General features: G+C 39.3%; 1 protein-coding gene across 7 annotated transcripts in view; it reads left to right on the top strand.

Annotated features, from left to right (window-relative positions):
- The window catches only part of gulp1a (GULP PTB domain containing engulfment adaptor 1a), a 101,973-nt gene that overhangs the window by 17,845 nt on the left and 56,764 nt on the right, over positions 1-27,364 (top strand). For 6 of the 7 annotated variants that reach the window (XM_039817714.1, XM_039817711.1, XM_039817717.1 and 3 more), the window contains exon 2: positions 21,886-21,971. The exons of the other annotated variant lie outside the window; for it this stretch is intronic. The gene's annotated coding sequence lies outside the window, so the exon portion shown is untranslated. The remainder of the gene's footprint in view (positions 1-21,885; positions 21,972-27,364) is intronic. 7 annotated transcript variants of the gene reach the window in all.

Here is a 27,364-nt window from a genome sequence, read left to right as displayed (position 1 = left end):
AGCTAATCCGCTCACTATGGATCGGACACGTCTCCATGCCAGTAAATACACCTTACCGCGGGTGGAGGAGAAAGAAATGTCAGACAGCAGACAGGAAAAGGAACCACTGAACTTTGTCTCATGTCAAACAGGGCTACACAAAGTATGAAGCAATTGGTTTAAGTGAAAGAATGGCAGCCAAACTATGATTTGATAATGATTTAATTACATAGTGGCAGTGGCAGAGTAGTTTGTGTCAGGGAATGAAAAACTGCCAACAGTGACAAATAGAGCTCATGCAGCTTTGGTTTGTTTTTTATAAAAGACTAGTCATTGAACTAAAAACACTGCTCTGAAACTTACCTTGTCATGAGGAAAATTACAAGTCACAAAATTGCACACACTTAGCTGAGGTCTTTAGTCACACTAGTGTGACCAAAGGAGAGTCAGTGCTTGGGGGTAAAACAAAATATGTGGGAATGGCCATGCTCTCTAGTCCGGCTGCAAGTGCAAATACCCTACATTTGCATTGGCATATTTTTTTTTCTGCTAAACATACTGTTGTTCCTGTCAGGTTGAGATGCATCTTAGGCTGTGTTAAGACGTGAGAATAGAGTTAGGTACCAAAACCTGGTGCCAATATAGCATTGGTTCCTAAACGAACGGTATCTACCTGGCCGAATGATAACGCAGATTTTTATGCCTCATTTCGGTGCCACTTACAAGCCTGTGTTGCACTCTGGTGCACTAAAACAGACGTTACAGGCAACAGAAGCATCACTGCATGTAATGCTACTTAACATTACATTTGGCAGCAGGTAACCTTAGCCTACCGCTGGCTAGAAGCTGGCTTAAACACAGTTTTAAACAGTCTAAACTGTGGCTGTATTTCACTGGGAAGGATTCAAACACCGGAACATCCAACAGTCTGCAGCTAAAGACGCAGAGGAGATTAGCTGCACTTTTCCAGATACCACGGCCTCTGCCAGAGTCGGAGTGGTCGGAAGAACAACACTGATGGGACTTAATGGTGCATTCAATTGCACCTCGTAAGCTCATAGTGCATTCAAGTGCACCTCGAGAAACTCAAGCTGTTGTTGTACCCTTCTGCCATCTAGTGGTTCTTCTTTTTGTTGTTTAACAGCAAAAAGTTATTGTTATTAAATTTTTTTTTACCATATGGCCTCTATTCTTTAATGTTGCCAACTGTCGTTTTGTGCTCTTCTTTATTTTTTATTTTTTATTTTTTTATAATGTATCGGTTCAGGCACTGTTTAGGCACCAGCACCATTTTAAAAGTATTGTAACCCTATGTGGAAATGCGCTCGAGACTGATGTTTGTCCTCATTGTTCCATTATAGGCATATTACCTGTAGCCTACAGGGTTCTTACCAATGCACCTTCTCTAACTTCCCCACACACAGAAAATGGCTATTCAGACCTCTGTCATCTTCACAAAGCACACATCCCCCCCCACCATCCCCCGTCTTTATCTTGACCTTTAAAAGCTAATGTCCCAACGTTGTCATTGGTTTCAGCGGGGTCGGGCTCATCCTCTTCCCTCCCAGGCTTCTTTATTCTGCCATGCTTTGCTGTTTCACCCGTGATTGTGCCTCCTTCATCTGTCACGTCCCCCTCGCTGTCTGAGAGGAACAGACAGTGATGGATGCTAATCACTTAGCCTGTGTGCCCATCCACCCCGCCTCCTAGTCAACTAGCTCAGCCAAGGCTTCCCCCTTCTAGCCTACGATTAAATGAGCTGCTCTCCTCATTTCTTACACCACTGTCACTGTTGGTAGTAATGCACCTGTACCCCATTATTTATTTTTTTAGCTCAGACATTATTCACTGTAGGGCTGGGCAATATATCGATACGATATCAATATATGAGACTAGATATCATCTTAAATTTTGGATATGGTAATATTGTGATATGAAAAAGTGTTGTCTTTTCCTGGTTTTAAAGGCTGCTTTACAATAAAGTGATGTACTTTTCTGAACTCTCCAGACTGTTCTAGCTGTTACATTATTTGCCTTTACGTCATTGGTCGTTATATCCACATAACTGATGATTATTTATCAAAAATCTCATTGTGTAAATATTTTGTCAAAGCACCAGTTGTCAACTTCACAATATCGCCGCCATATTGATATCAATGTATTTGCTGAATAATCTTGTGATATTTAAATTTTCTCCATATCGCCCAGCTCTAATTCACTGTGCTTAATGCACACTTCAAATCTGTAAAAACAAACAAGAAATGGTAATGCATTACCTCAAACTAAACAAACCCAAAAACCTTGTTTTTCTCTCTCATGTGAAATACAAAGTGAGCTTTCGTCGGCCTCTAATCTACTGTGCTATTCATAAAGTGTTTATAAAGTGCAGGAAATGAAACACTTTGCACTCCGAGACAGTCAAAAATATCCAATGTGATCTTTTTGTGGCCCCAAGCCATTTATTTACTCAGCTTAAAAGATGAGGTGCTGGCGAGGAGAGGTCTCTTGGTAAAGCTACCTCCAAATAACCACTTTGATCTCGGCAGGCCTCGCGTCCTGTTTGTTTGCACAGATGGCTTTGTTGTGTTTATTGCTGTGGCTTGTTGCTCATGATAATTGCTTGAAATATTTGTAGGCGGCTGCTAATCAAAATTCGTGCTGCACAATCTATTAGAATGGGATCCACCCCGACCCCAATTCATAAAAGCTTCTACAACATTATCTTTGGATTATTTGGTTAAAGTGCATGCTTTTTAATGTGGCATGCAGTGTTCTCAATGTATTTCTGAAACGTTTAATTTAGGATTAGCTTTGTGGTTTGCTGATATTATATTCCGAAATCGGTAATAGAAGCCAGCTTGTTTCACACTGCTAAACAATGGTTTGTGTATGATTATGGCGTCTCTACAGTTTTGCTTTGGAATTCAGACAATCAATTTTCAGTAATGACCTGCTGAATGAATTTGTCAGGGAACATTTCAAGCAATTACATTTTGATTGAAAATCACCCACATGTCAGTATTTGAAGGACATCAACACTCTAAAATGATAACTGACTGATGTGGTCTCCCAGAAGGTTGATGGAAGTATGTTCTCATTAAAGTGAAAAATGTAATTTGACAATTTCCCGAAATCTTCAAATCGGTGTTGTTTTCCAATCAACAATCCTGAATAGAATGTATTCACTATACTAGAACATCAGACAATAAAAGCAGCAAATACTCACAATGAAACCAGAATATTTGATATTTTTTTGCTGGAAAAATAACAAATTGATAACTTGACTATTCCTGTGAGCTGTTGAAATATGTCGACTCTATAATAAAACCAAAGATGCATCCCAACATACACAATGACTGATGGATAATATTCCCTACATAAGCCAGAATCAGAGGAACATGCTAATACAAATGTATTTCTTACTTTTTCTTACCTTTTATCTTTGAAGAAACTGAGGACAATAAAATTCTCCTGCCTTTTTGAAAAGTAGACCTTCCTGAATATTCCCCTGAACAATTAACCCAGCCCGCAATTAATTATGGGCTATTGAGGGCTGTGAAGTGTAATTATGTCCCAAAAATGGGGACAAATGAAGACTACATTCCCTGTAGCCTTTTGTTTAGTCTTGTAAAAATATTAGGTGTAGAAATGTGGTGGATCCGGTCCATACACGGTGCCACAGTAACAGTATCATGTCTTTGTTCAGGAGCCGTGAGCTGGCAAAGCTGGAGCTCATTGAGTCTGATGGTAACCAGGTTTACAAGGCAGTCAAGTGTATTCACCTGAAACCTATTCTTCACTAAAGCTTTGCATTGATTCAGTAGGCACCATCCTTGTGGAAAAGTGTCACCGTTATTTGTCCTTTTTTTATATATATATATTCCTAATGGCTTATTGGTCTCTGAATGATGAGTGATGAATATGAATTGTAGCAGCCCTGTCAAAGAGCACTTCACTGTGTTAGACTAACAAAGGTACAAGTTTGACTTTTTTTCTAAAGAAAGGATAATTTAAGGTCACAATTTGAACACGCTCAAAGTAGACTATTCTCAGAAACCCATTCAATTATCTGTATCGTCTAACACGTTCCACCACTGGGCCTGTAACAATTATTACATAATTGTCTAATCGCAATTTTTGGACATAATCGCCATTTCTTTGTTTCACCGCAATCGATTGCTAACGTTAGCTAAGGTCCTCGACAGTAACAGTTGCCCGCTTGCCCTTGGCAAACAGATTGAATCAATTGGCAACCGTTTTGTGGCTTCTGGTTGCCAAAGGGGGGGAAACCAGTTCAATATTTGTGTTTTTATATTTATATATATATATATATATATATATATATATATATATATATATATATATATATATATATATATATATATATATATATATATATACAGTGCCTTGCGAAAGTATTCGGCCCCCTTGAACTTTTCGACCTTTTGCCACATTTCAGGCCTCAAACATAAAGATATTAAACTGTAATTTTTTGTGAAGAATCAACAACAAGTGGGACACAATCATGAAGTGGAACGAAATTTATTGGATATTTCAAACCTTTTAAACAAATAAAAACTGAAATATTGGCGCGGCAAAATTATTCAGCCCCTTAAGTTAATACTTTGTAGCGCCACCTTTTGCTGCGATTACAGCTGTAAGTCGCTTGGGGTATGTCTCTATCAGTTTTGCACATCGAGAGACTGACATTTTTGCCCATTCCTCCTTGCAAAACAGCTCGAGCTCAGTGAGGTTGGATGGAGAGCGTTTGTGAACAGCAGTTTTCAGTTCTTTCCACAGATTCTCGATTGGATTCAGGTCTGGACTTTGACTTGGCCATTCTAACACCTGGATATGTTTATTTGTGAACCATTCCATTGTAGATTTTGCTTTATGTTTTGGATCATTGTCTTGTTGGAAGACAAATCTCCGTCCCAGTCTCAGGTCTTTTGCAGACTCCATCAGGTTTTCTTCCAGAATGGTCCTGTATTTGGCTCCATCCATCTTCCCATCAATTTTAACCATCTTCCCTGTCCCTGCTGAAGAAAAACAGACCCAAACCATGATGCTGCCACCACCATGTTTGACAGTGGGGATGGTGTGTCCAGGGTGATGAGCTGTGTTGCTTTTACGCCAAACATAACGTTTTGCATTGTTGCCAAAAGTTCGATTTTGGTTTCATCTGACCACAGCACCTTCTTCCACATGTTTGGTGTGTCTCCCAGGTGGCTTTTGGCAAACTTTAAACGACACTTTTATGGATATCTTTAAGAAATGGCTTTCTTCTTGCCACTCTTCCATAAAGGCCAGATTTGTGCAGTATACGACTGATTGTTGTCCTATGGACAGAGTCTCCCACCTCAGCTGTAGATCTCTGCAGTTCATCCAGAGTGATCATGGGCCTCTTGGCTGCATCTCTGTTTAGAGGGACGGCCGGGTCTTCGTAGATTTGTAGTGGTCTGATACTCCTTCCATTTCAATATTATCGCTTGCACAGTGCTCCTTGGGATGTTTAAAGCTTGGGAAATCTTTTTGTATCCAAATCCGGCTTTAAACTTCTCCACAACAGTATCTCGGACCTGCATGGTGTGTTCCTTGTTCTTCATGATGCTCTCTGCGCTTTAAACAGACCTCTGAGACTATGACAGAACAGATGCATTTATACGGAGACTTGATTACACACAGCTGGATTCTATTTATCATCATTAGTCATTTAGGTCAACATTGGATCATTCAGAGATCCTCACTGAACTTCTGGAGAGAGTTTGCTGCACTGAAAGTAAAGGGGCTGAATAATTTTGCACGCCCACTTTTTCAGTTTTTTATTTGTTAAAAAAGTTTGAAATAGCCAATGAATTTCGTTCCACTTCATAATTGGGACCCACTTGTTGTTGATTCTTCACAAAAATTACAGTTTTATATCTTTATGTTTGAGGCCTGAAATGTGGCAAAAGGTCGAAACGTTCAAGGGGCGAATACTTTCCCAGGCACTGTATATATATATATATATATATATATATATATATATATATATATATATATATATATATAAACAGCTGTTCTTCACAGGCTGTGGCATGAGGTTATCTGGAGTGTGATAAATAGTCTATCATGATAAATTATGTAGTTGGCGCAGCGCTTGCATGCACAAGACAATATACAATATACTGTATATGCAAGAGATAACAATTTGTTTCCAAGTGGGAGCGTGATGACTCGTTCAACATTGGGAAACTATTTTTCGCTCTGTTTAAATGCTCTTATTCTGCCCCACAGGGAGTTTGAGCTTTGTGCAAGAACTGAGGAATCCTGACCTCGGAGTTGAATTACTAAATCAAGATGAGCTGGAAGAAGTCTGAAGATGTGTTTCGCTTGCTTAGTTACCCTCAAGGCTATTTCCTGTCACAGCTGCTCTGTACACTGACAGAGAAGGATAGCCCCCCGGGCTGATTGTTTTGGCCCCTGGCCCACACGTGCATTGAACTTTCAAGTTGGCATGAGATCGGCCTCTCTTTGTGTGACTGGAATCCACTCCAGTGAAGTTCAGTTCATGGGTCTTTTCATGTTGAGCGGAGCAGATTTATAATGAAGCTGATAATATGAGCGTCACAACAGCACAGATTAATTCATGTCAGTAAATTTCCTGAGACAGACTGGTATTTCTAGCTTTTACCTATTGATGCACCTGAACGTAGAGCATTGAGTCACATCTAATCCAAACTTCTATCACTGTCTGTCAAAGTGTGCTTGTTTATTTGTGTGGTGATTCACACAAAGCCTTATTAGCCTTAAGTGTCGAGTAGGGGTGGGAAAAAAATGCATTCATGGTATGTATTTCTTTTTTTTTGCCAACATTTTTAAAATCCATTCTTTTCCCGAGAATTGAGATTTTTTTATTTATTTATTTTTTACCAATGATTCACCTAAATATTTTCAGTTTATACGGTACCGCGGGCGGCGACTACATCTTAACCAAAAGCAATACTTCTAGAATCGCAATAAATGAAAATCGCCATACAAATGAAATTGGCACCCATGGATCATGAAAGAATCAAATTGGGACAAAAGCATATGTTCCCAGTCCAGTTTAACACAGAAAGAGAAAACGACTCAAATGTTGGAGAAGCTGCAGGTGGGATTGAGGGTTGCAGATGAGGAAGAGCTTGAGGCTTTTTGTATTTCATTGTCTTGTATGTCTTTGTATTGTCTTGCTGCAAAACCAATTGCCCTTTGGGGACAAAATTAAGTTAAGGAGCTGGTACAGGAAAAAAAAGGGTGCCATCTCGGTCTTGTGGGTACACTTTGGCTTCAGGAAACATGAGTGACGAAATAATTGAGCTGAATGTCTAAAAATAAATGTGCAATTTGTTCCATCTCAGACATCCCAATCATTACAAAATATGAGTGCATGAGTGTTTGATCCCACGGTTGACCAGGACAGCTCCAGTGTTTGCTAATGACACTGCCTAGCCTGAAGCCTCCCCCAGATGGAATAAGATAATGGAAGCCATTAGTTTGTGTTATTGAAATAATTTCACGTTTTAAATGATTCAACATACGGTCCCTTTTCTATTTGCAGGGAATGTAAAACAGAGTGTGTTTTAACTTTGAATATAGCACACAAATGCCTTAATGGTTCTTAACTACTGAATTTGTGAAGTAAATGTTACTGTCATTTACTGTTTATTGTTCATTATAAAGACTAGGGCTGCACAATTAATCGCAATTTTATCGAAATCGCAATATGGACTACTGCAATATCCAAATCGCAGTGGCCTACAAATCCTATCCTACAGAAAACATCTTTGTTTGGTACAGATCCTCGCAAAAATCACACTATAATCATTTACATTTTTTAAGATTTAATATTGGTCAATGAAAATGAGAATAATGATACAAACGTGATCATTCCCTTCAATATCGTGAATCATATTGCAATCGCAATATCAGTCAAAATAATCACAATTAGGTATTTTCCTCGCATCGTGCAGCCCTAATAAAGACTTGATACACTGCAAGGACACATACTATAATCCTGTGCACAGATGACTATAAAAAATAATTGTTTCTAAATATAACAATGAATTGCAATATAGATTTTAGTTCATATACCCAACCCCCACTTCCATGCAGTGTCAGCATCATAAACTGTGATGTCAGGAAGCGGTTAACCCATTAAAAAAACTATTGTGTACTGTACTACTCCAATTTAGCATCTTCCTTTGTCCCACGTCTGAGATTCCAAACACTTAAATTACGTCTGTATTTTACAGTAAAAGAGTTTTTCAGCGTTTTCCCTTTGTCACCTATCTTTAGACAGGCACACTTTATGCCCTCCCGTTGACCCCGCAGAGTCCCCAATAAAGTAAATGAAAAGTGATGAATCCCCAACAGGGTGGCTTAAACTTGTTGTCTAACGCAAGGGTTTTCAAACTGAGACAGTGGGCCTCCCCTAAGACAAAGCTTGGGAAAATGCGCCCCCTAACCCCCCCGAAGTTCCCTTGCTTAGTTTGGCTCAATCGCAGGATGCCTTTGGGATCAGGATTATGTTATTTGATGCCACAGACACTCAACAATTGAGCCAATATAGCCTATTAATGCTGTTGGATATAACTTTGGACTACACCAAATACATTAATAAATGTCTGAGGACAGACCTTTTTTAGTTTCTGACTCTGAGAAAGTGGGGAAAAACAGTGCTGTAAGAGCCAAAAAAGCAGTTTTTGTTTATATTTTAAGAACAATAGTTATTATTTTAAGACTTCCCATATTTTGGTTATAGTTCTGATCCACTGATTTTGACTGACAGCTAGGCCACTGACTGGCAAAATGGCCGCACCATAGTAATTGTGGGTGTGGTATAATTAATAAAGGGAAGTTGGAAACACGAGTGTAAAGTTTTGGGAGTCCTAGCTTTAGTTGAGATAACAGAACAGTTTTTTTAACCATCTAGTCATCCTGTTCATCTTATTTGATATAATTTAAGATTTTACCAAAAATACTGTAATCTCTGAATTATCTCTTCACACATTTAGGCTATTCTATAAGATCTTTTATTGATAACTTATGTAATAACCAATGTAATATTTATTTTTCACCTCCATTCACTGAGCCTGCCCTGAAACCGTTTGGAAACCCCTGGTCTAACGCATTCCCATCAAATCCAAAATCAAACCTGAAGTCCGCCGTCAACACATCACAGCTGCCGGGATGCTTCCAAAGGCCAACAGATTGAAAAGGTCACTTTTCCCAGAATAGATGTAGAACATCCGGAGTAAAAAGGCACCGCTGAGTTTAACCTCAAGAAGACCCAGTCAGTCTTCTGAGTGAATAATGCGATGGTGTTAAAATGCAGCTTACCCTCTCTGTGAGACTGTGCTGATTCAACTTGCTGAAGAGTATTTTTCACAGTTAGTAGCACTAAACTGTTTTCTTGAAGAGAAAATAATGAAAAGGCCTATATATTTTAATGATCTATGCTTTGGTGGCCTTCACCCACCTCACCATTGAGACGTTTTAAGCGATGTCTACATTTTTCTCTTGAGTTTCCTTGATGACCATGTTTTGGAGACTTATCAAATCTTCCACTGTTATATTCTGCAATATTGGGACTATCCAGCCATCAGCTATTCAATGAGCTTGGTTTCTCTGGTCCATGTAATGCTTTTCAGTTAAATTTGTCCAATTAAAAATAGAAACAAACCTTTATTGACACAACTATAAAAACACAATTTCAAAGCTGGGACTTTGTTGCAGAAGAGATGAGTGTTTTCAGGAAGCTAGCTGCACAGTCAGGAAGCAGGGATGACCAGAGAAGAGCCCCCGTGGTGCTGGATCGGCAACTGGGCCCCAGGGGACATGTGGGGGAAATAGAGATTCTGACTACAAGACAGACAAAGTCTAGCTGCAGTGTTCCACTTTCAATCCATTGAGTCAAAAATAATGCCTTAACTTACATTTAGCTTGAAGGGAACAACTTCACAGAAAAGCAGAGATGTACAGACTGTGCTTGTGCTGTCTTTTGTTCCAATTAAAATGCAAAAAAGACCCAGCAAACCTTGATCATATGTGTAAGAGAAGTGTCATGTAATGCACATCCAATTTAGCAGAGCATACCCACAACCCTGATCATGAAGCGTAAAAGCAGCTTCACAGTTATTACACAATTCTCTGAACACCCAAAACTCCTGTACCAGAAGATCTAAGAGGCTTCTGTTTTGTTTTCTTCTGTCAGTGTTACTGTAATGCAAGGCCATGCATGGCTTTTTGCACAATAAGTGCAATGTTGCAATCAATTTCTAAAATAACCTGGCAGCCAATGTAGTCTCCTGCAGCCAGGTTTGGCGTCCTCAGATGTATAATTTTCCTTCTTGTTCAAACTCTGGCTGTGGCACTCTAAATTAACTCATCACACAGTCTTTGTAGGAAGAGCAGTGGGGAAGACATCTATTTTCTGGAGATAAATGCATTTTCACATTTTCTCTGCATCTACTGAAAAGAGGGCTGAAACTCTCAAAGTCAGTCCCCTGAGGCCCCTTATCAACCAAATTAGCTCTGGTTCTTGAACCAGTTACGTTCAGGATTCTTGGAACGTTGTTTCTATCGAGCGAAACAGCCTGTATTTTCACCAGCTTTAAGTGTAACCATTGTAATCAAAGATGTGTAATTAACGGAGGGCAATGAGACAATGCAAAACAAAAGTGAACAATAGTAGCAAGATGCAATTGATTACATTGATTACCTGCAAGCTTTTGTTCTGTTCTAATGCATTTCTGACGATTTCTCACTTGACTTCTCCATTGTTGCCTTCTCTATCCTCTTTTTCCAACTTGGAGAATATGACACGCCCACTGATGTTGTCACAGTTTGCTCTTCAGGTCAAGAAAAACCTGCTATTTTTTGGGTTCCAGCTGGGAACCAACTTTTCTGATTCCACACCAATTTCTTTTTTGTCAAAATGCTCCAAACGGTTGGTAACAGTGGGTTTGCGAATAGGAACGGAACCTGGTGAATGTTGGTGGAAAAGTAGTAGGAGTAGGAATTGGACTAAAGATAAACTAAATACATTTTCCAGGCTCAGAAATGCCTGAGCTAGAGTCTGAACGGATTGCCTAAGCCTTTAGTTGCGCCTACGTGGACAATTATATTATGAGCAGTGGGATGGATTGCGTTTGCCTCATAATTAGACTGAATAGCCATATCCCTAAACAATCAGCAGTGACTTGCTGTGGTAGTGGTAGCTAGGAGCAATCACTGTTTCTTGTGTTGATTGAAGAAAGAATGTTGTTTCCCATGTTGTAGATAAAAACTACATCTCATATTAGCTCACTCATAGGGCTGGGTTATCGTAAAAAAAAAAAAAAGGTCGATATACTGCCCATGGCTGCTGCACCTGTATTCACCCCTCCTCCTGGAAACTCGGGAGCCTCCGCTCCGTGTTTCACTAGCTAATTGAAGCTGGAAATACTGCAAAGGAGTATATAGCAGGACTTGTACCGTGAAAAATCACCAATGAAGGCTTCTTAACCAAATACTACACCACTGGACATGTCCCAGCTGTCAAGTGACCGGAATTTGGGGAGAAATTAACAGCACTGGCTGAGATTACAGCTATGTCGCGTTATCATGTAGCTACTTAATAGTTAGCAGTATGCTAACGTTAGATTGTAGTGAAACGAAGCGACACTTTCTACCGTCAGAAATCACAGATAAACGCTTCTGAACCAAACACTACCCAATCGGACATGTTTGAGCAGTAATGCGACCCGAAATTGGAGGGAATTTAACAACATTGGCAGCCAAGATGACATTGTTTACTGCAGTTAGCCATTTAGCTACTTTAGTTAGCAGTTTTTGAATATATAAGCAATTTCTACAGTCAAATACAGTTTTTTAAACCAAATACTACTAACAGAAAATGTTTCAGGAGTAATGTGACCCGAATTGGGGAGAATTTAACGACACTGACAGCCAAGGTGACGTTGTTTGCTGCTGTTAGCATGTAGCTACATAGGACAATGTTAACACCGCAGTGGCTTAAAAAAAAAACCCACTCCAGTCCTGCCTAACCTGGAGCAGATGACTAATCATAGCAGGCCGGTTTAGAGTTGCGTAACACTTGGCCGAGAGTATAAAAGCTGTTGAAACCGGAGTGTTCAGAATAGTTGGAAATCTGAACGTTTTAGCTCACAAAAATACGTTTACCTCATTATTTTGGCCACCTTTAACAATAAAATCCAACATTATAATATGACATTGTAGATATGACAGAAAACATGGAAAAGCATAATATGTGACCTTTAACAAAATGAAAGCATCATACATTACGGCACATCTATTTGAATTAATTTTTCAGCTCCTACTACGTGAGCCCCGTCTCTGTCCATAACATAGTTTTTTTCCTGCGTGCCTCTACGACGTGTAACGTTACGTTAGACAGCCAATCACCAGTATTATTAGATCTCGATAGAAGCATGCTGCATGCTTATTGGCTCACGGACGCTGATGAGATTTACTGACATTTGGTATTGAATGACGAAGCCTTTTTTGAAACTTGATACTAAGAATATATATATATATATATATATATATATATATATATATATATATATATATATATATATATATATATACATATATACATAAATTAAATAAATAAATATAAATAAATAAATATCGAATTTGGTACCCAGCCCTACAGACTGAACACTGAAACCTCAACATTGACTTGCAATACCTGGCAGTTGAAGCACTTACAAACGGTATATTTTTACAGCAGAACTACTGTGACTTAAGAAGCATTGTCTGTTGCTTTGACTTGCTCAGGGAACTGCTTGAGAAAGAATCAACACTATGAGGAGCCCTCCGCTTTGAGTGTAATGCTCAGCTGGGGTTATTTGTTGTCTGTGGAAACCCTCAAACCACATGAGAGAAACCGTATAATTCACTCACACACTTTGAAGTGAAAATGTTTATTTTTGCCATAGCAAGCCTTGCTCAGCAGAATCAGAGATGTGCAGTGCTTCTATATGTATTCCAAATCAGGGAGGTGGGCTGGTAATGTGTCATCAATAATACAAATCCCCTTGTTGCATTTGCTTGTCAGCCAATGGTCTTGCCGCGTGCACACGGTGGAAAGAAGCTGATTAATTCTGCTGCGCTCGCACGGAGTCACAGTTCAACCTAGCTTGACTGAAGTTGACATGGAATATCAGTTAGTGTTTGAACTGGGTCAGGTTGTACATTAAAGCTGCTGTAGGGTCCCTTTTCTTCTAAAGAACACTAAAGGAGATGCAGTAGAGTTCTGCTGCATCAAAATTCTCTCTCTTTCTGTGTGTGTGTGTGTGTGTGTGTGTGTGTGTGTGTGTGTGTGTGTTGCTTGGCAAAGTTTCTAATCTTCTGAGCTGCAGCATCTGACATGAGCATAAACAGGGTAAGCACCTCTCATATTGTTTAGCTTTTCAATAGACTTCACTTATTCAGACCTTCTTTTATATATTACCTGTCCAAATCAATTATCTCCTCCCTGTGTGCTTCAACACTGAAGGACGCCTGCCTCTCAGATCCAAAACAGGGTGATGAAAAATAGAGTTTTCACCTCGTGCATCTATATATTTTTTTTTATCTGGGAACTTTTTACTCAACAACTCTATGGCTACTATCTTCAACTTCAACTTTGCACTTCATTTTGTCCTCAGAGGACAGTTGGTTTTACAGCAAGGCATACAATACATGAAAAAAAAAAACAGGGCTGGATCAGAATATTCAGCTATTCAGATATTCATTCGTTGGGTAGGTATTCGATTTCAAATTTTGGGATTCGAATATTTTGTGTTAAAGTGATGGTTCGGAGTAATTTCACCCTAGGGTCCTTTGCACCATGATCTCGAGCCAAACACCCCCCCCAGAAGCTTTTTTCACCTGGGTCGAACATTGGGAGCGTTAGCGTTATCAGCTGAATAGCTTAGCGCAGAGGCTAATGGATCCGAAGTGTCTCTTAACATTACCCCACTAATAATGCCCGAAATGATACCAAACGTCTACAGTAGTACAAATAGGTTATGCACTCATAAAACGATGGATTGTAAAGTTTGTAAGTACACCAGAAGTTTATGTAAATAACACTTGCCTGCTGGCTTCTGCTCTCTGCTGCTGCTGCTGCTGTTACTACCAGGCAGTAAGAGTGCTTAGGGACATCTACAAATTACAACACCGAAAAGAGATGCAACAAAAATATTTATTAATTTAATGATTAAATAAGGTAATGTCTCCAAACTTACCTCAATTATTACTTGTCTCCTGCTAGTTATATTACAGCACTTACTTTAAAAAATAAGTTAAATTAAAAAATATTTTTGTTGCATCTCTTTTCGGTGTTGTAATGTGCTAGATGTCCCTAGCACTCGTCTTACAACAACAACAACAGCAGAGAGCAGAAGCCAGCAGGCAAGTGTTACACATAACCTTCTGGTGTACTTACAAACTTTACAATCCATCGTTATGAGTGCATAACCTATATATACTAATGTAGACCTTTGGTATCATTTCGGGCTATTAGTGGGGTAATGTTAAGAGACACTTCGGATCCATTAGCTTCTGCTAGCGCTATTCAGCGGCTAACGCTACGCTTCACGCTAACTCGTCCAATGTTAGACCCAGGTGAAAAAGTCTGCGGGTGTTTAACTCATGTGGTACCAAGGACCCATGAAACTCGAACCATCACTTTAACAGCTGACTGCACAGTCGCGTTGTCTCTTTTCTTTCTCCGTTAAATGAAGCTGCCTTCAGGTGCGGCCGGAAATGTGATGATCTATAAACGATCCAAAGTCTTCTTGTGCTACACTGGGGGGTTTAAATAACACAACAGGACGTCACACAAATGAGCCATTTAAGTGACTAATTCTTAGTGCCGTACAACCCTTTGGGAGTCCTGATTAGTATCTCTCCCCGTATTCGGGACAGCCCTAAAAAAACATAAACATCCAGTACAAAAGGAGATGGGGGAGGTGTCTGGAGTACCAGTGGGCTAGAAGTCCAACAATAGTCACTAGTGACCGACTTTCACATTTTCCATTGTACAAAGCACAGCATCAGTAATGTCTTTAAAAAAAACAAAAAAACGGCAGAATGACCAAATAAATGCCAATACACACTATCAAGTGCATAGTGGCCAGACACGTTGAATACATGATCACCACATCTGCCATCATAAGACCATTGAGAGGAATAACAAAAGTCAACCGTAATGATTTTAAAAAGTGATGCATGAGTCTCCTCCAGACCACATGTTAACAATTCCTGTAGGGCTTTTATTTCATATGGTGTCGTGTTTATTATGTGCAGATGTCTAATTGCAGATAATTACTGTCCCTGTGAAATGGCTGCAGAGTGCACACATGCCTGCGTATGGAATACACCAGAAGGTCCATTTAGTAGCTGTTGTGGTGCTTTCGATCTTATTACGTTTCCCTCAGCAGACGGAGTTTGTCATTGCAATATAGATGTCCACATTTTCTGAAAATTTCAAGGACTTCTCATACGCGTCGGAGGTGGACTTGCTTTCTAAGAGCCTTGAATGCACTGAAAGTGCATCCACTAGAGTCACTGCATCCCCACCAGGGAATAAAAGGTCATAGCCAACATAAGTAATGGGCTGATTTAGAAAATACATGAAACAAGATCCACGGTATGAAAAATAACTTATGTAATAAAATATTATACGGTTTAAAAATCTCCAGTACAAGATTCCTCAAGAGCTGCTCTACAGTTCACGGTGGTGTATTTTAAGCACACATACATAATCCCGTTGTCATTTTAATGCTGTAAGAAGACTAATGTACCATGAAGGATGAGCTATTTAAAAACAAAAAAACCTAGAAGTCCCAAAGTCTTGGCTTGTTATTTTGAGCAACCTATTTTCTCAAATGTCTGAAAGCTGATGCATTTTGTCGATGTGTAGTTTCTCTTTGTAGGTCAGGACGCTGCAGGTTTTAAGATGCACTTGTCAGCGTGTAGCCTCAGTACACCGAATCTGACATCTGCCCAGTGCAGCCAGAGTCCTCCCCCTCAGGAAGTGGGATGGCTCGGCGCCAGCCTGGTGCTATCGGAGTGTCTTATGTCTCTTATCTACCACTTCCAGCATGTTACGTACTGGATGTGTGCTGCTGCCCGCGTGATGCTGCTTTCTTATTAGGATACTCTGGACTCTTTAGAGTAGCGCTGCACAATTAATCCCAATTTTATCGAAATCACAATATGGACTAGTGCAGTATCCAAATCGCAGGGGCCGATGGGCTGCAATATCTGTTAAAGACGCACTGATCCTCGCATAAATCACACTATAATCATTTCAATTGTGTTTTATCTTTCTTTTCCAATGAAAATAAGAATAATGATACAAAAATGATCTTTCCCTCCAATATCGGGAATCCTATCGCAACATCGGTCAAAATAATGCCAATTAGAGATTTTTCTCATATTGTGCAGCCCTACTTCAGAGCCCAAAGGGAAGAAAACGGTTCCAGATCTTTGGGACACTTTTATTTTTTTTTTTAATGAGGAGTATTACATTCAAACAACCCCCCCCCCCCCCAAAACCTCTCTCCCCTTCCTAGCTGCACCTGGAGCAATGGGAGGAATTGATTCAAGTGTGTGATGGGACTTGTTAAATCGCTCTCTTTCCTTGGCATATTTCTCGAATTTACTTCATTAGATGTCTTCTATTGGATTTGCTAAATTGGTATTAGACCAGTTTTAATCCTCCTGTTGGAGTTTAATCCAATTTTCTGTGACAACTTTTATTTAATTTTTTTTCTTTGTAATTACAATTTTCCCTCCGTTGTCTACTGCAGCCCTATAGCCTTGAGGAGTATGTGCTTTGAGGGGTATTTTTGGGCGCTTTGTGTTGCCTTGGAGATCTTAAGCCGGGTTCATGTTTTGGCCCTGTAAATCCCTTCAAATCCAATTTCATATTGGACCATACATACAAACTAAACTTGACTTGGAATACTGTATCAAGGCCTGCTTCTTTGAGTTTGTTTCGGAGTCGACTTTCCGCCGAGCTGTCAGAACTCGTCTAAGAAGATTAATCCAGTAGACCTCTCTCCTTCATAACAAGTCAGCCACCCCGTCAAGCTGCTCTTTGCCAGGGTATCTTAATTATGATTTTTTTTTTGGGGTGATTGGCTTACACTAATGAGAAGGAACAGGGTGAATTAATTCCAGCTGAATGGTGCTGTGTGATCCTCTGCCATTTTCTTTCTTAGTTTTTTTTTTTTTCCAACAGGCGGTTATTACAGGGACAATTAATACAGCACAAACTGAAGCCTTTTATAGGAGGGTTCATTGCCTGCCCACCTGCTGCAGACCAAAAAAAAATTACTTTCATGACATTTATACTACTACCAGTGTGCGAAATTGACTTTTTGACACAAGGGCGAAGTTGCCAGGTAGATGACAAAACCTACCGGCCAAGCATATTTTTTACCGGACAAAACCGGTTCACAAAATTGTGTTTTTTTTAATATTATTATTATTATTTATTTATTTATTTATTTTTTCCATACATCACCAAACTCCCTGGTTGGCATTGCAAGTCTTGCTGGTTTTTGGAAGGATGGCTGTCTTCTGGCAAAAATCGCCCAATCCTGGTTAACTGATGAGCCAGAGCCTGAGGTGAATGTGTGCGCCAGCGTATGTTTGTGTGTGTGTGCGTGTGTCGGCCCGCTAATCGCCGACATGCAGACAGCACAGGAACAGAAGAATGCAGCTGCAGCTTCACCAAAATGAAGAAGGAAAAACTATAAACTATAAACATTTCCCCGCCATGTGACTGATAGCCCTCTGAGATGTATGCCGCATGGAATGCCCAGACCCTGACTGATTAAAATAATCAAATTGTTACCTACTTAGTAAAATTATGTTTCACATCTGTTTCACACACTCCTAAACTCCTGTTTTCCCGTTGGGATCTATTATATAAAGCTAAAGTCATTGCTTGAAGGCAGATCAAATTGACATTTGTTCATTTATGTATTCTCCTACATTATTCAGTGTAATATATAACGTGAGATGCCAGTTTAACATATCTGACTAAACCGGAGAGAAATGTTGAAAGAAAATCCATTCAACGTCATTCTTCAGCTGGAGACACACGGGACACATTTTATCACGTCAGCTTTGTTTTTCACTCATGTCTGTGTACATTCTCTTTTCTTTCTGTGGATGTCAGGTTTTTGCTGATGTCTTTGACTTAGGTGCTATATTTACAGCATTGTGAACTCACAGGGCAAAGCAATAACTATGAACTCCAAATCTCTGTGACCTCACTTTTTCACATACAGTCATAGCGAAAACAACCTGTCTTATGTTTGGGTCAATACGTTTGTGTTGTCTCCAGTATCCAGCTTGCTCATTTTAAAATTTCAAAATGTGCGCGTGCATGGATGATCTGCAGGATATAGCAACACAATCTTGCATACAGTACTCGCTCAGCTGTTATTAATGCAAGCCCTTCCAAATGTATTACTCTTTACCCTTTACATCTATCTCTGAATGTCATTTCCTACAAACTCCTCAGGGGCTTTCATGATTACCACTCAATACTCCATAATGGAAAATGGTGGCCCTCATTTATCAAGTGAGTTTAGTACAACCACTTTAATCTTGAAAGGAGTGTGTCCTTTAAGGTACTAATTAACTAACTTCTCAATTCCAAAATGTTTAACCGAGAGTCCTGTGGGAAGAAACTTGAGGGACTGCATAAAGACAAAGGAGATATAGCATTCTAGTGACTGGGACTTGCGCTTTTTGATTTCTGATTTGCCAGAAAACTCATTTCATTGACTTTTGTTCCCCTCAACATTGCATTCTTTTATTTTTTTTAAGAGTGACTGATCAATGTGTTTGTTTGCTTTCTTTAAACTATTAATAAACCCTGACAGCTCATAAATCTCCATAGCTGACACTGTGCTATAAATTTAATAGCTTATATGAGTAAACATGCTTTATAGTATTGGACAGAAGGCCCAGTTTATGGTGCTTGAACAAAAAGCATTTGTCATGTGCGACCAGTGGAAAGAGCTGAGTCAGCACCTCAGTCATCAAGCACATGCTAAAGTAATAACTGATGTCGGAATATATTCTCGGATTATATTTTTTCGTCTAGTTTTTTATTTTTATTTTTATGAAAATATTTCCTGCGTGTGCCCACTGTTCATTTGCACTTTGTGTTGCCTGATCTTCACACTTTTGTACTCTAAAAGGGTGTACACTGGATTGACAGGGGACTTACAAATAAACTTCCAATAGTAGGTGAGCCTGTAGGTTTAGGCTTCTTCCACTTTGGCAGTGTTAAGGCCAATTTATGCTTCTACGTTAAATCGATGCCGTGGGTACGTACGTAGGTACGTGGCGATACCGACCCTACGCCGGACCCTTCGCCGTAGCCTGACGTGCACCTCTCAAAAAATGGAACTACACATCGCGGCGACGCAGACCGCGACAACTGTGATTGGTCCGCTTGGCAGTGGGCTTGGTAGCGCCGCATTTCCCCTAGTCATTTCTAGATTCTCCTTCTCCATAAACAACATGAAATCAAGGAGAGGGTTAATTAACTGTTCCTGCTACAGCTTTCCCACCGTGGTCAGAAAGAACAGGGGAGACACTTTGGTTCTCCATCTACGTCTCTAGAGTCGGTACTCACTCTGAAGTTAATCACCGTCACTCTCTCACTCGCTCTACCACACACTCCCCACACACACACACTCACACACACTCCACACACACATGCCGGCCGTGCTATTCTGTTAAAGAGAGATGCACACACCAACGCACAGGTATAAACTTCAATCCACTAATGTAGGATACGGCGAAAGCTCTGCGTGGAGCCTCCACAGAAGCATAAATTGGCCTACAGGTCGACATGCTGGTTCAAAGGTTCCCTGCCACAAGCCTTGGTTGGGTCCAGTCAGATGTCTGAGAGGACTACTCTATTATGGGTGGGTGGTCTTTAAGGCTTTTAGGTTGTAAAAAGTCCTCTTTACAAATAGATGTTATTTTGTATGAAGGGTGGGGGTAGGAATAACCAGAGGCCTCACGATACAATCACGTGACTCATGTCAGGATACGATAGTATTGCGATGCTAAACATTGTGATATTCTGAGATATATGGCAATGAGTTTTATTTTATTTTTTATTTTTTAATTTTTTTATTTAAAGGCGGACATTGCTTTCCTGATTTCTTTCTCTGATGCCGCCATCTTTATTCTACCAACTTCCTTGAGTCATCCCTTCGGACCTCACCAGAAAAAAAAAAAACCCTCAACTGCAACATCTAGTGGAGCAAAAAAAAAATTGCTTTTATTATTCTAGTTCCAAAAAGTTAAATTCTCTTGTGCAATTTATATAATAAAAGACTGAAACTGCCGTCCGTGTATTGGTACAGTATAACCACAGAAAATATTGCGATACTATGCTGTATCGATGTTTCCCCCCCCTAATAATAAAGCGGGTGTGCTTTGTACATGGAGAACAAAATGCTGTTCAATGGTTCAACCAAAGGACAATTGAAAGGGCAGAAAGAGACAAAGATACCCCTGGGCAACAGTTGAATAAGCAGAGAAGAAACCAGCAGTCATTGGAAAAATAAACTAGAAGCTTAGCCTCAAATTGTGTGCAGATTTCAATAGGAACAGGTTTCGATTGTCAGTGTCAAGTGCACGATAAGGAGCTGGAATTAACAGGCAGCGTGTTGCTTTAGCAATGTTTTTCTTCAAACTTCCCAATAGAGATAGAAGGTTAGTCTACATTTAGCACTATTGGAATAAGAGCTGAAATATACTTTGGACTGACCCATCACAGTTTAAACCCATTTAATCTAACTACTGAGTAGACTGCAGAGGGCTCAAAGACAAACGCAATAACTAATTATTAAGAACCCAAATGCACCGTTGTGGTTCAATAATGATCAAGAGTCACTTAAGAATTCCTGGACTGGAAAACAAATACAAAATTGAAGGCTGTTTGGGGGGGGGTTGTGGGGAGAACAATTGTTCCAACAGTGTTCTCCCCTGTCATTCAACACTGAGGGGACATTCACTAAATGCAAGTTTTAATCTTTTAACTCTTCTTCTTTTGGGGCCAAAACTATTTAAAATGTAAATAATACATGTGGTATCTAATTATATTGTTTGTATCCATATAAATAGCCATTATTGAAAGAAAGAGAAGAAAAACATACACATAACAGCCAATTCCAAACTTTTGAAACGGTTGTGTAGTTCGGTAGAAGAAACTCTTAGACGGTGATCCTCATAATGTATCAGCAGGGTTCATATGTTTTGAAAAATGCAAATTCCAGGCCTGGAAAGGTTTTGGAAACATAAAAAGACCCAGCAAGTTTTGGAAAAGTCATGGAATTTTTTTAAACACAGCATAATATGTCATTAATAAATGTATTTTCACGTCGTCTTAACCTCAACGTTCTATTCGGGGAGCGATCTGAATCCCACTATGAACCACATAAATTGTCATTCATTTTATAGTTACTGAGGGTAAACTTCAACACAGATTTTTATTCTTATTGTAGAATGTCGACTGACATTTTCGGGAACACATAGTCATGGAAATTTGCCGAAAAGTCATGGAAAAGTATTGGTTAAAATACGTATGAACCCTGTATCAGTCACAGCCTTAATTGCAACTGGTTATTTCTTCAATCTACAAATACCTTTTCTCTATGCTGAATGAACTGAGTAAAGAGCTGTTAGACATGAATAACTGTATGGATTGTATTAAATTGCTTCATGTAATCAGCACAGAGAGTCGACATGCAGCATTGCTCGTTCATCTCTAAAAGCTTGAACCTAAGTGTTGATTTTTTTTTTCTTTGCTCTTCCTGCCCACAGAAGATGCAGCACTAATGAGCACCCGTCTGCCTTTAGATGAGTGAAGCACAACAAAGAAACCCGAACATCAACAGCCCACAGTAACAGTAAGGCTCCATATCCGCTGTCTGTTGAGATATCATTATATACTATAATTATATAGCTATACCCCCTACTTCAAATCCCCCTCATGCACATGCACCTGCTTATTGTTGAGTAATTTTTTTTTTTTTTTTTGTGATTATGGGAGCAGTCACTGGCATATGGTAGCACTCGCACATAGAGCTCTGAAGCAGTATTCAGCTGTGTATGTTCTTGTCAGGGTCCCTTTGCTTTGTGATATAACGCAAACAGGAGTGCGTTGACATTTTGATGCCATCCTGCTTATCTTCTTAGAGCATATATTTATTCCTGACAGTGACATTTCTACTCTCTACTTTAAAGAGCAGCATTCCAATTCATATATTTCCAGTTAATATCACAGCATAGGATAGACACTTTAACACTGGTGCCCATATAGCCTCAGTCAGGGGTTCACACACACACACACACACACACACACACACACACACACACCATATGTCAAATATATGATATACTATATGAATTAATATAAAAGTAAAAAAGTAATTTTGGCCTATTCTTATTCGGAACTTAAAATAAATTGTGAACTAGAAGGGCACTCGAGAGCGCAGACCTCCACCAAGGCCAATAGTATAGCCAGTTTTCTATGTATGCAACACATTCTCTCTCCCAGCGCGTCAAGAAATGGAGCTTGGTCAGGTGCCTTTGCCGTTTGTTACAGACGCAAAAAGTCTCCTTTAGTCTTCCTTCAGTCTCCTTCTCAGTCAGAAGCATCCCTTTGGCGTCATTTTTCGACGTGCTTAGTTGGGACTCTTAGCGTCACTTTTTGACGCTCTGGGTCAGGACCAGTTTGGTGTCATTTTTCAACGTGCAGGGTAAAACCACTTAGGTGGGGTTATAAAATGTACGTTTCAGTGACACACGGGACAAGAATGGGACACAAACTGCGCTTTTCCTGGGTCACCACCACAACCTACGTCCTTACACAGATTGTCTTTCATACTACTCGCTGTCGTTGTCGCTCTTCGTACCAAGTCATCTTACAGCGCCGCGGTCGAGGTACTGCTATGCCCGATGCGTTCCATGCAGACGCTAAAGGGTGTTTTTTGCGCCGGTATCAGGTACATATGTACAAATATCAAAATGCTTAGACTGAAATAACACCATGAACATTGCAGCTTAAGTGTACAGGCAAACCAAGCACAGCACATAATAATATGACCTCCATACCAGGAGTCAAATAATTATAGACAGCAACAAGTTACCGTTGCTCCTAACTATTCAGCAGAAGAACCAGCAGTTAGGATTTATTTAACCAATGTTGCATAAATGAAGGATTTGAGAGTGTCGCTGTGTAATGCTGATACTATAAATATAATGTGATAATCAATCGCACAAAGAAAAAAAAGGAAAACCACTTTCTAAACGGTGCCACTAAGTGTCTTTTTTCAAACGTTTAAAGCATAACGGAGACAGCGAAATACACAGAGCTACCTATAAAGCCGTAGCCCCACCCACTCAAAGTCACGCCGCAACACTGGTTACTAATGCCCTGGAAAAATCATTTTTGCATCTACTCATGCAACACCCTTCTTACAAGTTTTATAAAAATGGGGTCACTAGTTGTTTTCCCTAATCCTGTTGACCGACGGACAAACCGAGCCGAAAACATAACCTCCTTGGTGGAGAAAATAAGCATTAGTTAAGCTAATTGATATTGCTCTTGGATGCAATGCATTTATTTTGTTCTGTTCAGAAGTAGAAATGAGCTTGCATTCAGCTTTCAAGGACAACAAGCATTCACACATGGCATCATGCATTGACTCTGTTTTTCATTAACCTCTCTTAGTCCCTTGAGATATTCAAAATCTATGCAGTCTAAAGAGGTGCTTTGTCTCAAGAGTTGTCTCTCGAGCTTGAACAGCATAATTACTGCATTGTGCAGCTTTTCCCTGCAGATGAGGCATTCCAGTGTTGGACAGCTAGCTTCCCCTGTTCACATAAAGCCTTGAGTAGCTTTTACTGTCTGCTCACGTTTGGTTGATTCAGACTGCGTTGAGGACTGCGATGTACCACCATTTCTCTGAGCTCTGTTTACGATGACAAATCTTTCCATCGCTTGCTGTGACAGTCGGTGCTTGTGACTGCTGTGCAGAAAGTGCTTTGCATTAATATGACAACTGGCAAACTATGAGCTGTTGTCACCAGTTTCAGCTGTTTTTCATATAGAGGTTTTGGTGTTTATTGCTCATTTCTTTTATATTGACTGTAAATGTCAATATAAATGTAATATAAAAAGTAGGGGAGGGAAAAATAATCGATTCTTAGATGCATCACGATTCTCTCTAGAATGATTCTATGCTTGATTCTGATAAGTTCATAATCGGGTGTTGATTTTTATTTAAAAGTTACTGTCTGCAGACAAGTACAAATCAGAAAACAGAGTGACTGAAGGATGGGATAATGGACAACAACTTAGAGTTTAGGCAAGAGTGCAGAAAAAAAATAAAATTTTGTATATATACATGAGCTAATAAGACATACATAAAATAATTAGGCAAAACACATATAGGCTGTTCATCTACTTTATCACATGACATCTGACCACCTCATGTTTCATGTTCTGAGAAGCCAATTCTCCCCCTTTAAACATGACTCAGCCTCTGACATGGAAGATTACTGGGAGAGAAGGTGACTTTCACAAGCATGGTTTAAGATTTATTTATTTTTATTAGGAATATAAAAATAAATAAATTGTGCACATTAATCAACATTTCTGTAGTCCTAGTTGTATGCATGTCTTTATGGTGGGAAGAAACCCACACAAGCATGGCGAGAACATGCAAACTCAAACTCAAAGGCCTGGGACCTTCTTGCTGTGAGGCAGAAGTGCTAACCACTGAGCCACCGTGCTGCCTCAGATGGAATGACTACAAAATAAAAACCTCAGTAGACAAAACTTTTCATTAAAACTTGTGTGTGACAAATATATGTTAAAATCTAAGCTTTGTCCAGCTGCTTTGTTTAGGAAGTGATTAGCAAACTCTGAGTAGCAAACTCTGATTTATATGTATATTTAAAAAAATCATCAGCATGAAAAAAAAGGTAGTGAATGAAAATGTCGCCATGTGTTTTGATGTGGTAAAACAGTAGGGCTGAAACCATTCCTCGAGCAACTCGAATAATTTGATTGCAAAAAAAATTCTTTGCTCTCCGTGTGCGTTCGTCCCCAGTTAGAGAGGAAATGCTGTAAACATATTCTTAGTAAATCTTTACATCCATTCCCCGAAAGAACCAAGCAGGCCTGCCTTGCTTCACGATCCAAATTTTCTTCAAAAGTTGCCTTTTTCACCGTGTAGCTTGCTAGTTCGAAGTTTGTTGTTGTTTCCCAAAGCGAAGGGAGTTTGAGAACGGCATCACACAGAGAGCAGAAATATACCTCCGTTTATCGAGAATATATATGCATAGATAAGCTGTACTGTAGATATAGAATTTGATGCACCTGGACAATAGTGTGTGTGTGTGTGTGTATATGTATGTGTGTGTGTGTGTGTGTGTGTGTGTGTGTGTGTAAATGTGTATATATATACATATATATATATATATATATATATATATATATACACACACATGGTGTATTGCTTTTTTATTAATAAGGGACACAATTCCACTAATTAACCCTGACAAAGCACACCTGTGAAGTGAAAACCATTTCAGGTGACTACCTCATGAAGCTCATTGAAGGGTTTGCAGCGCTGTCAAAAAAAGCAAAGGGTGGCTACTTTGAGGAATCTAAAATATAAGACATGTTTTCAGTTATTTCACACTTTTTTGTTAAGTACATAATTCCATATGTGTTCATTCATGAAAATAAAGGAACACATTGAATGAGAAGGTGTGTCCAAACTTTTGGCCTGTTTGGTACTCCTGTACGGTATATATATATATATATATATATATATATATATATATATATATATATATATATATATATATATATATATATATATATATATATATATGCTTGTGCACTGCGTGAGGGGGCGCGTGCAAACTAAAGATCTTTTGTTTAACACACGTAGTATGGCATTATCTTCACTACAGATCGATGATTAGGTGAGTAATTTACTGATAAAAAGGAAAACATCACATATCACACACCCTTTACAGCCAGACTCCCTACCCTTTGTGGCCCCGTTCATTGTGACATGCTTTTATCTGGTAAAAAAAAAAAAAAAGTCCCGACTACATGATACTTGGTGTATTTTTCAGTTTAAATTTTTTTTTTTGTTGTTTTTTTTTTTTTTTAGAGGCACAGTGGGGTCAAAGAGTGACAAAGAGGCAGAATAAAGGAGAGCTGCGTTCTATAAAGTTGAGGCTTTGATGTTTTCTTGCATTGAGAATGGCCGTGTGTAGAAAATGTGATCAAAGTGTTTTTTGTTTTTTTGGCAAGACTTCACATGAGTAGTGTGCCTCTGTAGCAGCACCTTGCTTACCATTTAAACGAGGACCGTTTGTATGGTTGCAGGAGGTCTTTCATCATGTCGGTCCCATCTGAGCTTCTGTGGACCTTTTGGCTTGAGTATCGACTGCCTTGTCTGCTTCTTATACACTTGTATTTGAAGTGTCAGAGTAAACATGGCCTTCAAAAGGCTTTGTATGTATAGTTTGGAAATAGAGCTTGCCAGTGTAGTCAGTGCAAAACATGTAAAACAGTTGCTGACAGTGAGGTATGGCCTCGTATAAATGACTTTGGCCAGATTTTATGTTGGAGCTAGGGAATGTCTTATCCTGCAGAAACAGGAGTGTAGATTAGAAGTAAATTATCGAGGTAGATTTGGGTCATAAATGGGCCATTGAAATCCTTCTTTAAGATTTATGAGAGTGTTCCATCAGCTAAAGGAGCATTTATATTTCCCATGAAACATGTCTGCGATCCTGAGGCGTTGGCGAATGTAATGGGTAGCTGCTATCATGCACTGTATTACACAGGATTGTTTTCTGTCTTACTGGTACTGAGATTTTCTCTCTTCCTTTTTTTGTAAAAAAATGACCTTGTTTACACTTTCAAAAACAAATTTTAGTTAGAGAGTCAAAGAGGGTTTACAAGGGTGTATTCTAGATTAAATTTCTAGATTTAGAAATAAGTAGATCTGCCCTCAACTAAATACATTCTCTGTCCACTAGTGGTGTTGAAATTAATCATTGCATCGATTCATCATGATGCGGACGTGGACGATTCTGAATCCATGCAGTGACAGACCATAGTCGATTATTGCCTGCTGATGTTACTTGTTGATTTTCTGTTTGCAGCCTCATTAGGGAAGTGTCTTTTTTTTTTTTTTTTTTAAGAGCAGATACAATAAAAATAAATAAAAAGAGAGTTCATATAGATCTGACTGCTTGAATTTGTCAT

Source organism: Perca fluviatilis, chromosome 12 (genome assembly GCF_010015445.1).
Source record: "Perca fluviatilis chromosome 12, GENO_Pfluv_1.0, whole genome shotgun sequence".
NCBI classification, from domain to species: domain Eukaryota; kingdom Metazoa; phylum Chordata; class Actinopteri; order Perciformes; family Percidae; genus Perca; species Perca fluviatilis.
This window is presented reverse-complemented; position numbering and strand designations above follow the sequence as displayed.